This window comes from Alexandromys fortis, unplaced genomic scaffold (assembly GCF_014885135.2).
Source record: "Alexandromys fortis isolate MF-2015 unplaced genomic scaffold, M_Fortis_MF-2015_v1.1 scaffold_247, whole genome shotgun sequence".
Lineage (NCBI taxonomy): Eukaryota > Metazoa > Chordata > Mammalia > Rodentia > Cricetidae > Alexandromys > Alexandromys fortis.
This window is the reverse complement of record NW_026068179.1, coordinates 1,016,360-1,026,795: the sequence shown is the minus strand read 5'-3', so window position 1 is coordinate 1,026,795 and position 10,436 is coordinate 1,016,360.

Sequence of the window (10,436 nt, the reverse complement as noted above, 5' to 3'; positions counted from 1 at the left end):
TGTTGATTTCATTGGCTGAGCAATAAAGAAACTGCTGGCCCTGATAGGTTAAAAGATAGGTGGGTGGAATAAACAGAATAGGATGCTGGGCAGAAGAGGAAGTGAGGTCAGACTCTGCTCTGCTCCCGGAGAGACTGGACAGCTCTGCTGTGGAGCAGAGACGCCATGCTCAGCTCTCCCAGGCAACTTCAACCCAGGATGGACATAGGCTAGAATCTTCCCGGTAAGCGCACCTTGGGGTGCTTACACGCATCATTAGAAATGGGCTAGTCCAGGTGCAAGAATTAGCCTGTAAGGGTTAGAGTTCATGGGCCAAGCAGTTCTTAAATGAATACAGTTTGTGTGTTGTTATTTCGGGCATGAGCTAGCCAAGCGGCCGGATTGTTGGGGACACAGCCCCACCGCACATATTTCAACAGATTCCCACATAAATTTATTGTGTAACATTTTTGTTATTTTCTGCATAGCATAGATTATAATTCAATAAAGACAAGCAAATTATGTATGACCTTCATTATAGCACAACCATACTCATTTATTTATGCATGCTCTACACTTCTTTCTATGCCACAATAACAAATCTGTGTGGTTGTGATAGAGGTCACAGGGCTGACAAAGTCTTAACTATTTCATATCTAGCCTCTTTTGGAAAATGTCTGCCAACTCTTATATGAAATCTTGATTCCTTATTCATCTTAAAGTTAACTGAAGAAAAGAGAGTGTAGCATGTTCGCTAGCCATATAAATATTTTTCCCAAATGACCACTTATGAAAGATATTTATTTATGGTTTGTTTCATTTTCAGCTCCAATCATTCGCTCTTCTCTGCCCACCCCTTTAATATGCAATTCTAAAGTGCCTTGGTCATGGTTTCAGATATGGGACTTAATTTCGTTAATTAGATAGATATTGGCCTATGTAATAGAAGCAGAAACATAAGGTGATATTATTATTGACTTTTTTACCTTTATTATCACCAAGAAAAATGTATCAGGACTAGGCTTTCAGAGCAAGAACAGTTGAAAAATTTCTTTCAAAAACCTAACATATAGATTCTATTCTTTTGTTCCATGTGGTCTCTGTTGTACCTATTATGCTTTGCTGTTAAACCAAAGCAGCCCTACTGCACATCAAACCTAATGGTCGTATCTGTCTTCAAATGAATCTTCAGTTCTGGAATCAATTGGTGGGGCTCAGGGTACATTAGCCAAGGTAGGATGCAAAATTAGAATGTGAGACTCCAGATTCAAACCCCAGTGTCCCATTATGCCCCAAATATCAAGAAAGCAGTGAGGAATTTGACCTGCTTCCTACTATACTGCAATAAAACAGACAGGAATTTGAGTTGTGGATAGTATTGTGCTTAGTATTGCTTGCAATTCAGGACTTGAAGTTGTTTGTTTCACAGCAAGTGTTGCTGATTTAGAGATATGTAATTGATGAATTATTTAAAGCAGAAAGCACTCCTGTATAAAGAGATAACAAAGCTCTCAGAAATAAGAACTAAAGAGAGTTTTGTGGGCACCTTCTCTCTGTGTTCAGAAGAGTAGTTATAATTTACAATTTCTTACTTTGGAGGAAGCACAATGCAAAGCTGCATTATATAATAACAAAACCTCAATGGACATGTGATTAAAAGAACTTTTAACTATATTTCTTAGAAAAAGTGTATGTCTTAAGGGGAAGAAGTAATTTGACTGAGGTTGTAAAAATGTAAAAAGTTGTCTGAGCTACTTGTAGATATGATAATGTTGAAAAGACCAGACACATTGTAGACACATGAAAATGATGGAGGTGGGTCTTGTAGCTTATCTGTTGATTTCATTGGTTAATAATAAAGAAACTGCCTCGGCCCTCATAGGACAGAAAATTAGGTAGGCAGAGTATACAGAAGAGAATTCTGGGAGAAAGAAGGTTAGAGGAAGAGTCGCCATGGTTCTCCCGCTCCAGACAGACGCAGGTTAAGATCCTCCCTGGTAAGCCAGCTCGTGGGCTACACAGAATATTAGAAATGGGTTAGAATAATATGTAAGAGCTAGCCAATAAGAATCTGGACCTAGCTTGGCCAGGCAGTGTTTGAAAGAATACAGTTTCCGTGTAATTATTTCTGGGTATTTCTAGCCATGCGGGCGGCCGGGTGCCGGGGACGCAGCCCTGCCGCTCCTATTTCAACATGAAAACTCTGCTATTACTTAGTTCAATATAATTGTTTGATTGCCTTTTGGTATATTTTCAGCATCTCTTAAGTGAAAGCAAGAATTCAGATACATTTTGATAGAAATAAAATTCTCATTAATATATAACCAAGGAATGGTGAGATAGTTAGCAGGTAGATATGCTTGCTAAATAGACCTGGTGGCATGAATTCTATCTCTAGAAATCACTTGAAAGGGAAAAGGAGCATCAACCCCATAATAGAATCTAATGACTGTCTCATGTTCACTGTGGCATGCCCTTTGATTCCCAACAATAATCAATATTTTTTTAAAAAAATGAAAAACTAAAGTTAAGTAATTGAAACATTTCCTGCCTTCTAGGATAAATATTTGGTAAAAATAGAAATGCATGCTGGGAGACAACAACCGAAAAATTCCATCATCAATAGGTGAGCATCTTAACATCCAGGTCATCATCAACTGTAAGTAAAATGATGAGTTAACTTCACTTTGCTGATGGTAATCTAGTATAATTTCTCTGTTAAAGATATGTAGTAGTGGTAGTGCTTATATGTCTGGATCTTCTGTGTTGTGCATTTTGTAGTAAGATCAGAGAATATCTTGTGCATTTTGTAGTAAGATCAGAGAATATCTTTTGTGTTAGTTACTTTTCTCACTGTTGTAACAAAGTACTTGACAAAAGCAGTTTAAGAAGGAAAATGGTTTGGCTCAGAGTTCGAGAGTATACTCTATAGTGGCACGGAATGTATAAGAGCAGAAGCATGTGATGGCTTGTCACAGTGTCCGTATTTATTAAAGAGAGAAGAATGTTTGTATTCAACTTCTTGTCACTCCCCCACTCACTTGTTATTTAGGCTGTATTTTTTTTCTACACTGAAAGTTTTAATTTCACAAAGTCTCATTTGTCAATTGTTGGCATTTTCTCTTGAGTGATTAGAGTCGTGTTGAGAAAGTCTTTGCCTATCTGTTGAAGTGTTTTATATTTTCCTCCGGCAGTTTCCAATTTTCAGGTCTCACTTTAAGGTCTTGATCTAATTGCAGTTGAATTGTGAACAGTGTGAGAAGTAGGCATCTAAATTTATCCTTCAACATGTAGGCATTCAATTTTCATAGCACCATTTGTTGAAGAGATTGTCTTTCTGTGTTTCTGGTATCTTGGGAAAAAGGTGCTATTTCTATTTGTGTCTACTTCTGGGTCTTTTATTATAGTCCATTGATGTATATATTCATGTTTGTTCTTGTACTGTGCTGTTTTTGTTACTATTTCCATATATTATTGCTTGAAGTTTACGTTGGTGATACATTCAGCATTTGCTTTTTTTACTAGGCAATTTTGTCTTGTGTAGTGGACTCAAGGAGAAAAACAATCATGTTTCTATACACACTGGACTAAAGATTCCAATTGCATACTAATGAAGTTACCTTCATATCTATGAAAGTATTATAAAGACATGTTTGGCTTATATATTTAAAGGAATAATTAATAATGAAGTAATAATGTTCTTCAAAGCTGATTTCATAATTTAAAACTTCATAAGATACTTTCAGTAAAAAATTGCATTCAGTTAAGGCAATAAACTAATTTCTTACTATTTGTCACATTATTGGCTAATGATCATATAAAAATATAGTGATGATTTTGGAAAAAAACAATATTTTCAGCATCAAATATGATTCTTCCAAAGACTTGGCGTGTGATATTTGAAAAGTGTGAACTCTTTAATGGCTGTGGTACTGTTTATGGGACAACAAAGCATTTGATGAAAAATTCTTATTGGTTTCCATGATGTTATTTTGTTTTTACTGTATGCTTATTATATCTACAGCACTCTGTTAAATAAGATTAAGTTGGTTAAGATGCTGTTTGTTCAAACAATGTTTCTACTTAAAAAACAGAATATTTATAAATGTGTGCTTGATATCTGATTAACACATCCATATATGTCATATAATTATCATCCATATTATCTTTCTATTATTAATCTGTATCTGTGTGTCTATCTATTTGTCTATTATGCATCATCATGGTCTAATAGGTTGTAAATTTAATTCATCACTTTGGTAATTGACATCATAACAATAAATGAATGTTAGTAAGTTTTGAGTTGTAAAAGAAAGAGGAAGAAAGGAAGGCAGCATCATGTGAAAAGGTATTGCCTTGCACCACTGCTGATGTGATGAACTGAAAAGTTAATATCACGAAGATATGAGATTTGGAGAGGTAAGCCCTGAGCTCTCTTTACAGCTTTGAATAATACCTGGATGGTTTTAGGATGGGAATGACAGAATACCTCTTCCTGTCAGAAACAGTGTCATATGACTGTTCCACATGAAACACCAAATAGGCTATATATGACAGACAAAAGAAATGATTCAACCAGAATCTAGCTTACTGAACCAATGAGTTCGTTTGAAGTTATTTACAGAATTGGAGGTAGGGGCTTAATTACTGGAGCACAGGTCACTCACACATAGCCATATCACTATAAAGCCTGCCACAGCATGAGTGATAACATATGAAAACATCATCCCTAGAGTTCACTGTACAATTTGTAGACAGCCTCCCTAAATGTTTTCCTCTTCCTTTGCAATCGTTGTTGCTTATGTAACAGTTGGGAGGGAACATGTGACTTTTCTACCATCACAAACCTTGCAAGTTTGTTGACTTTCTGAGCCTCAGGAACCTTCCTTTTCCAAATTCCTTCCAAGAGGAAGTGTTTCATCTTTATGTGTTGAGCATCTATCTCATGAAACCATCTTTTCCCTATAGCTATCAGCACTGTTTCTGTCAAGCAGAACAAGCTAGTAGTAACTCTTTTCCTACTGTTCTTCTGTGTATGTGGCTTTGAATCCTAGCTGAAACACATTCTTGACAAATATCCCTAGTTACTGTATTCTGTGCTTATTGGCAAAAACTATTTTTCCTTTACTATAAAACATTTAATCATCTTATTCTTTCTCCAAGTACTAGGGTATTAAAAGATGTATCCAAGATACAAGACTTTTCAAGAAAACTATTTCAGAATTAAAGAAGAGGGCATAAACATTTTATTCTCCAGTTTTTAAGTATACAATGTCTTATATTGCCTTTCAAACTAAACTACACTTTTTTATACACTTCTATTTCCACAAGAAAAATCTCATACAATTTGTTATAACTTCTCCTTTCATGTTCTCATCCACCCCTTTTTAAATTGGTGAAAAAAATCTTCCTGTTCTTTCCCCGTATTCACGCTCTTTCTTAAGTTCTTTCTATCTTGATAAAGATACATGCTTCCTGTGAACCCCTCTAGTTATCTATTTTGACCTCTTAGTGACAGGAATCTCCACTGACCACTGACAAACGTCCCTATATTTTGACTCATTCTTTGCTGCTGATGTTTATTTAAAGGAACTGGAGGGTGATTCAGAAGTTAAGAGCAGGTATTGTTTTTGTAGAGGACCCAAGTTTGCTTCCTAGCAACTGCATCAGATAAACAAAACTTTCTGTGTCTCTAGACCCTGTACAATATGAATGCCTCTGACCTTCACAGACACCTGTTCACATACCACCCATGCATATGCATTTGCATAAATAAAAGTAAAAGAGATGTTTAAAATATTTTCTATCATCAGAAACATTAAGTTAGTTTAATAATAATATCCCTTCTAGTAAGATTTTATTATGTTGTGTCTTAATTTTAAATATTATCTCTTTGCAATACCTTTTATTTAGGTACATTCAATTTGTTTACTCTTCTTTCTATAGTGAAGGGGTGTGGCAGGTTGATAAAATATAAAAACATTCAGAGAAAGAGGTAGTCATTAATAATCACTATTTTGATGCCTTAATGAAAAGAACCTCCAGTGTAAGTCTCAGACAAACTAATACTGGATGGATGGAAAGGAAGTTCTTTTTTTTTTCTAGCAAGTTCTTTCTGTCATTTAATGTAGAGTAGTAAAACATTTCAGGAACTGAGGTATGGACATCTCTGAAGGGCACAGTCCCTGCCACACTGTTTCCATTTCATACATTATATTATTATTATTTTGCTGTATGTATCACACTCGCTTCCACACTGTTTTCATTTCAAACATTATATTGATAACCCATTCCATTGCATAACATCCCATTGGAATATATCCTATTGGTAAAACTCACTCTCCTTCCCTTTAACTTTTTGTTTCCCATTCCCAAATTGTTACTGAAATAGGATAGTCTTGGAACTGAGGTGATAAAATACAGTAATTTGTATTTATTTGATAACATGTCTATTTTCAGAAATTGCTTTAATGTCTTAGCTTATAGGGGATGCATAAAGGAGACAATTAGATTAAATGCCAGAAGGGCTGAGTGATATTTAGTGCCTAAATAGTCTTCCAGGTAGCTTAGTAGTTCATAGCATTTATCCTGATAACTGCAAATAGAAGGCTATTTTGCATATTTCTTTGAAAACCAGAAAAAGCGAAAGGGGAGATGATTGGAGTTTATTCATAAATCAAGTAAAATGATACAAAATAGTATTCTTCTCAAAGAAGGAAGAAAACATAAACACTTTATTTTTTTATTTTTATTATTTATTTATTTATTAAAGATTTCCACCTCCTCCCCTCATCCCATTTCTCTCCTACTACTCCACTGACTCTCCCCCTCCCTCTCCAGTCTTAAAAGCAGTCAGGGTTCCCTGCCCTGTGGGAAGTCCAAGGTCCTTCCCGTCCATCCAGGTCTGGGAAGGTAAGCATCCAAACTAACTAGTCTCCCACAAGGCCAGTCCATGCAGTAGAATCAAAACTTAGTGCCATTGTCCTTGGCTTCTCAGTCAGCCCTCATTGACAGCCATGTTCAGAGAGTCCGGTTTGATCACATGCTCCTTCAGTCCCAGTCCAGCTTGCCTTGGTGGGCTCCCATTAGATCAGTCCCATTGTCTCAGTGGGTGGATTATAATATAATACAGTATAATCTATTTACTTTGATCATATTCTTATTACTCACTATCTTCTCTTGTCCTTAACTTCTCTCTATTCTTCGGCCTCCTCCATTCCTAATATTGTCCATTAACCTCTCTTGTCTTAAAAAAAATATAATTCACATGTGGGAGAAAACAGGCAATATCTGTCCTTCTGTGTTTGCTTATTTGAGATGATTTCCAAATCCACCTATTTTTCTAGAAAATTTGTTTGTATGTGTGTGTGTGCGTGTGTATGAGAGAGAGAGAGAGAGATTCCCTTTATTGATCCATTTATTGGCATGTAGACTAATTCCATAATTTATCTGTTGTGAATATGGGTGAGGAACCTATTTCATATGCTTATTTAAGTGCATGCTACTTTTGAAAATGTGTTTTTTTTTATTGGAAAATGAGAATCAGTCTCCAAAGAGCAGTGACTAAAAGAAAAACAATAGTAATTAATGAGACACAGGACATTTTATGGTGATGAGAATGTAAGTTGCAATCTCTATCAATCTCTATTGTCTCATTGCTTTCAAACTCTTGCCAAGCTTTCAACAATGTAAGACAAAAAAAATGAAATTAACCTTGAATTGTTTGAAAAGAACCATTTCTGATCTAATGCTACAGAGAAGGGAATACTTCAAGTGTCTTATATTAATACTGAAAACATTTGTCAATGCTGAAGAAATGTCCTACAGTGTAGAACTATAGAAACATGTGCAGGATTTGAAGCAGCTTAGGAAGGACTAATAGAGTCATATTAAACTCTGTAAGTAGGATTTCTTTGGAGTTTGAAAATCGGCTTAATTGCCATAGAAAAGAAGCAAAAAAAAAAAAAAAAGTCACAAATAGCCTGTCAAGCCATTTACTTCACATGGTCACTGTTCACAGGGAAACATCATTTGTGTAATAAGACTGCCCTCTAGGAAACTGTAGTATTTCATCCAAATTTACTATGAGTTCAATAAGCAATGTAGTCATTATTTTCTGCATTAATTAATTGTTTTATGAAAAGTGTAGACTACAAATATCTCAAAAAATTAGTTATTGACTAATATGACTCATTATAACTTTTAATTCAGACTCTTCCATTGATAGTCTGTGATAAATGAACTTAGTGCTACATTTTTTGTGTGCACAAAAAATGAGAACGATCTTCAGACTCATATTATTAAAAAGCACACATGGTTTTAGTGATTGGCTACTAATTTCCTTCAAGTAGGTTTATGGTTACTGCATTTGTCAAATAGAAATTAGGGATGACCAATGAAATTGTAATTTTAGAATAATCAATGATATTTTTACTATATGGCACAAACACTGTATATGTCTTACTGCATTTTCATTTCATTCTGAAACTCCAATTTTACTGAGCATCTTAAATTTAATTTGGAAATATTGCAGGTATGTTGTTTTAAAGGAAAAAAATATTACTTCTTGCTGTTCCACCTTTTAAAATACATTTTTAAATTTTTAAATATATGAGCACCTTTGTTTTAGTTTGGTTTTATTTTCTGCCCGTTCTTGATCGACAAGGAAAAAAAATTTGTTTTTTGAACTAACAATTCTTTTGAATAAACTATTGAAATTGTTGCTATATCAGAATATCCATGTATGAAGTTTACATTGATAATACACTGATTTTAAATGATTCATGAACTCAGAAAAACATAAATATATATATATATATGCCTTCCAATTTAACTCAATTATTCTAATGTATAATTATTTCAACTCTATATAAATATGCACATCTATATTTCCATTGTATGTGTGTATATATCTATAAATATATATAGCTTGGAAAGATGCATGTATTATATGTTTGTCAATTTTAATCTGAAGGAATATTATATTCAGTTTTTAATGTATATCTCTCTCTCTACACATATATAAATATACATGTGTATATACACACATATATACAATAAATACATTTGTATATATGGATATCTGACGATATTATATTTACTTTAGATTTAATATGATTTAAAGCAACTCAACTATATCTCTTTAATAAACATTAAGTGTTTTCTATTTCTTTGCTTTATGATGGTTATTTTAAAGTGAAGATTTTACCTGTTAATAATTTTAATTTTGGATGAAAAATGTTTCTACATTTATTCATTATTTCTTTAAAAAAAAACAAACAATCTTTTCTCATTTTTCGTACCAATCCTAGATCCCACTCTCTCCCCTACTGCCATTCCATCACCTTCCCCCCACTCCACTCCCATCCACTTCTCAGAGAGGGTCAGGCATAGTGCTTTGTGGAAGGTCCAAAGCCCTACCTACACTGATTCTTTAATGAATAGAGCATGTTGTTAAGAAATAGAAACCCAGTTCTCTTAATTTGATGTCTTCCTGAAGTAATGAAAAATAGGAGAGGAGGTCATGATGTAACAGTCTGAAGATTGTTCTCATGATATTTATTATTGCATACATAAATATTTCTTTATCTCGCATAAAACTATTTGTTACATTACATGAATTTAACATGCTGCAAACTTTCTATCTATTATTTCTAATATCTCAATACCAGTTTAAACAAAAAAATTGTCAAAGTTTTAGGTCTCTGTTATGAGAATTATTATTAGGAGTCAGAAGGAAGGAAGGAAGAAAGGAAGGAAGGAAGGAAGGAAGGAAGGAAGGAAGGAAGGAAGGAAGGAAGGAAGGAAGGAAGGAGGAAGGAAGGAAGGAAAGCGCTGATAGAGAGCAGAAAGTGAAGAAACAATGAAAGAGAGAGTGTCTGTATGCTTAGATTAATTCAGCTACTCTTTATACTACATATAATATTTATGCAGTTATGTACACTGTGAAAAGCAGCAGGGCTTTTGCTGCTATGAATTAAGAGACGAGAGGATCATCGGTGCTTATGATACTCACTTTCAAATCAATTTATATCTAGATATTTCTCAAATACCTATTGCTGCTCAAGTGTACTAGAGTTTGAGATCACATGAGTAAAGATAACTTATACAAGTTCCTTTGTTAATTTATTTGAAAACATGAAGAAGAAAAACAATAAAAGCAATTACCTTAAACGTTGAGAAGAATTTAAGGACATAGCCATGTGTTTTTCAATATGTGGAAAACATAAAGCTTTTTTTTTTATCAACTCCGCAGTGAAATGTCACACTGTACAAATGTAATGAAACCTCACCAAAATTTATTTTCTTTATTTATTTTTATTTATTTATTAAATATTTCTGTCTCTTCCCCACCGCCGCCTCCCCTTTCCCTCCCCTCCCCCAGTCAAGTCCCCCTCCCTCGTCAGCCCAAAGAGCAATCAGGGTTCCCTGCCCTGTGGGAAGTCCAAGGACCACCC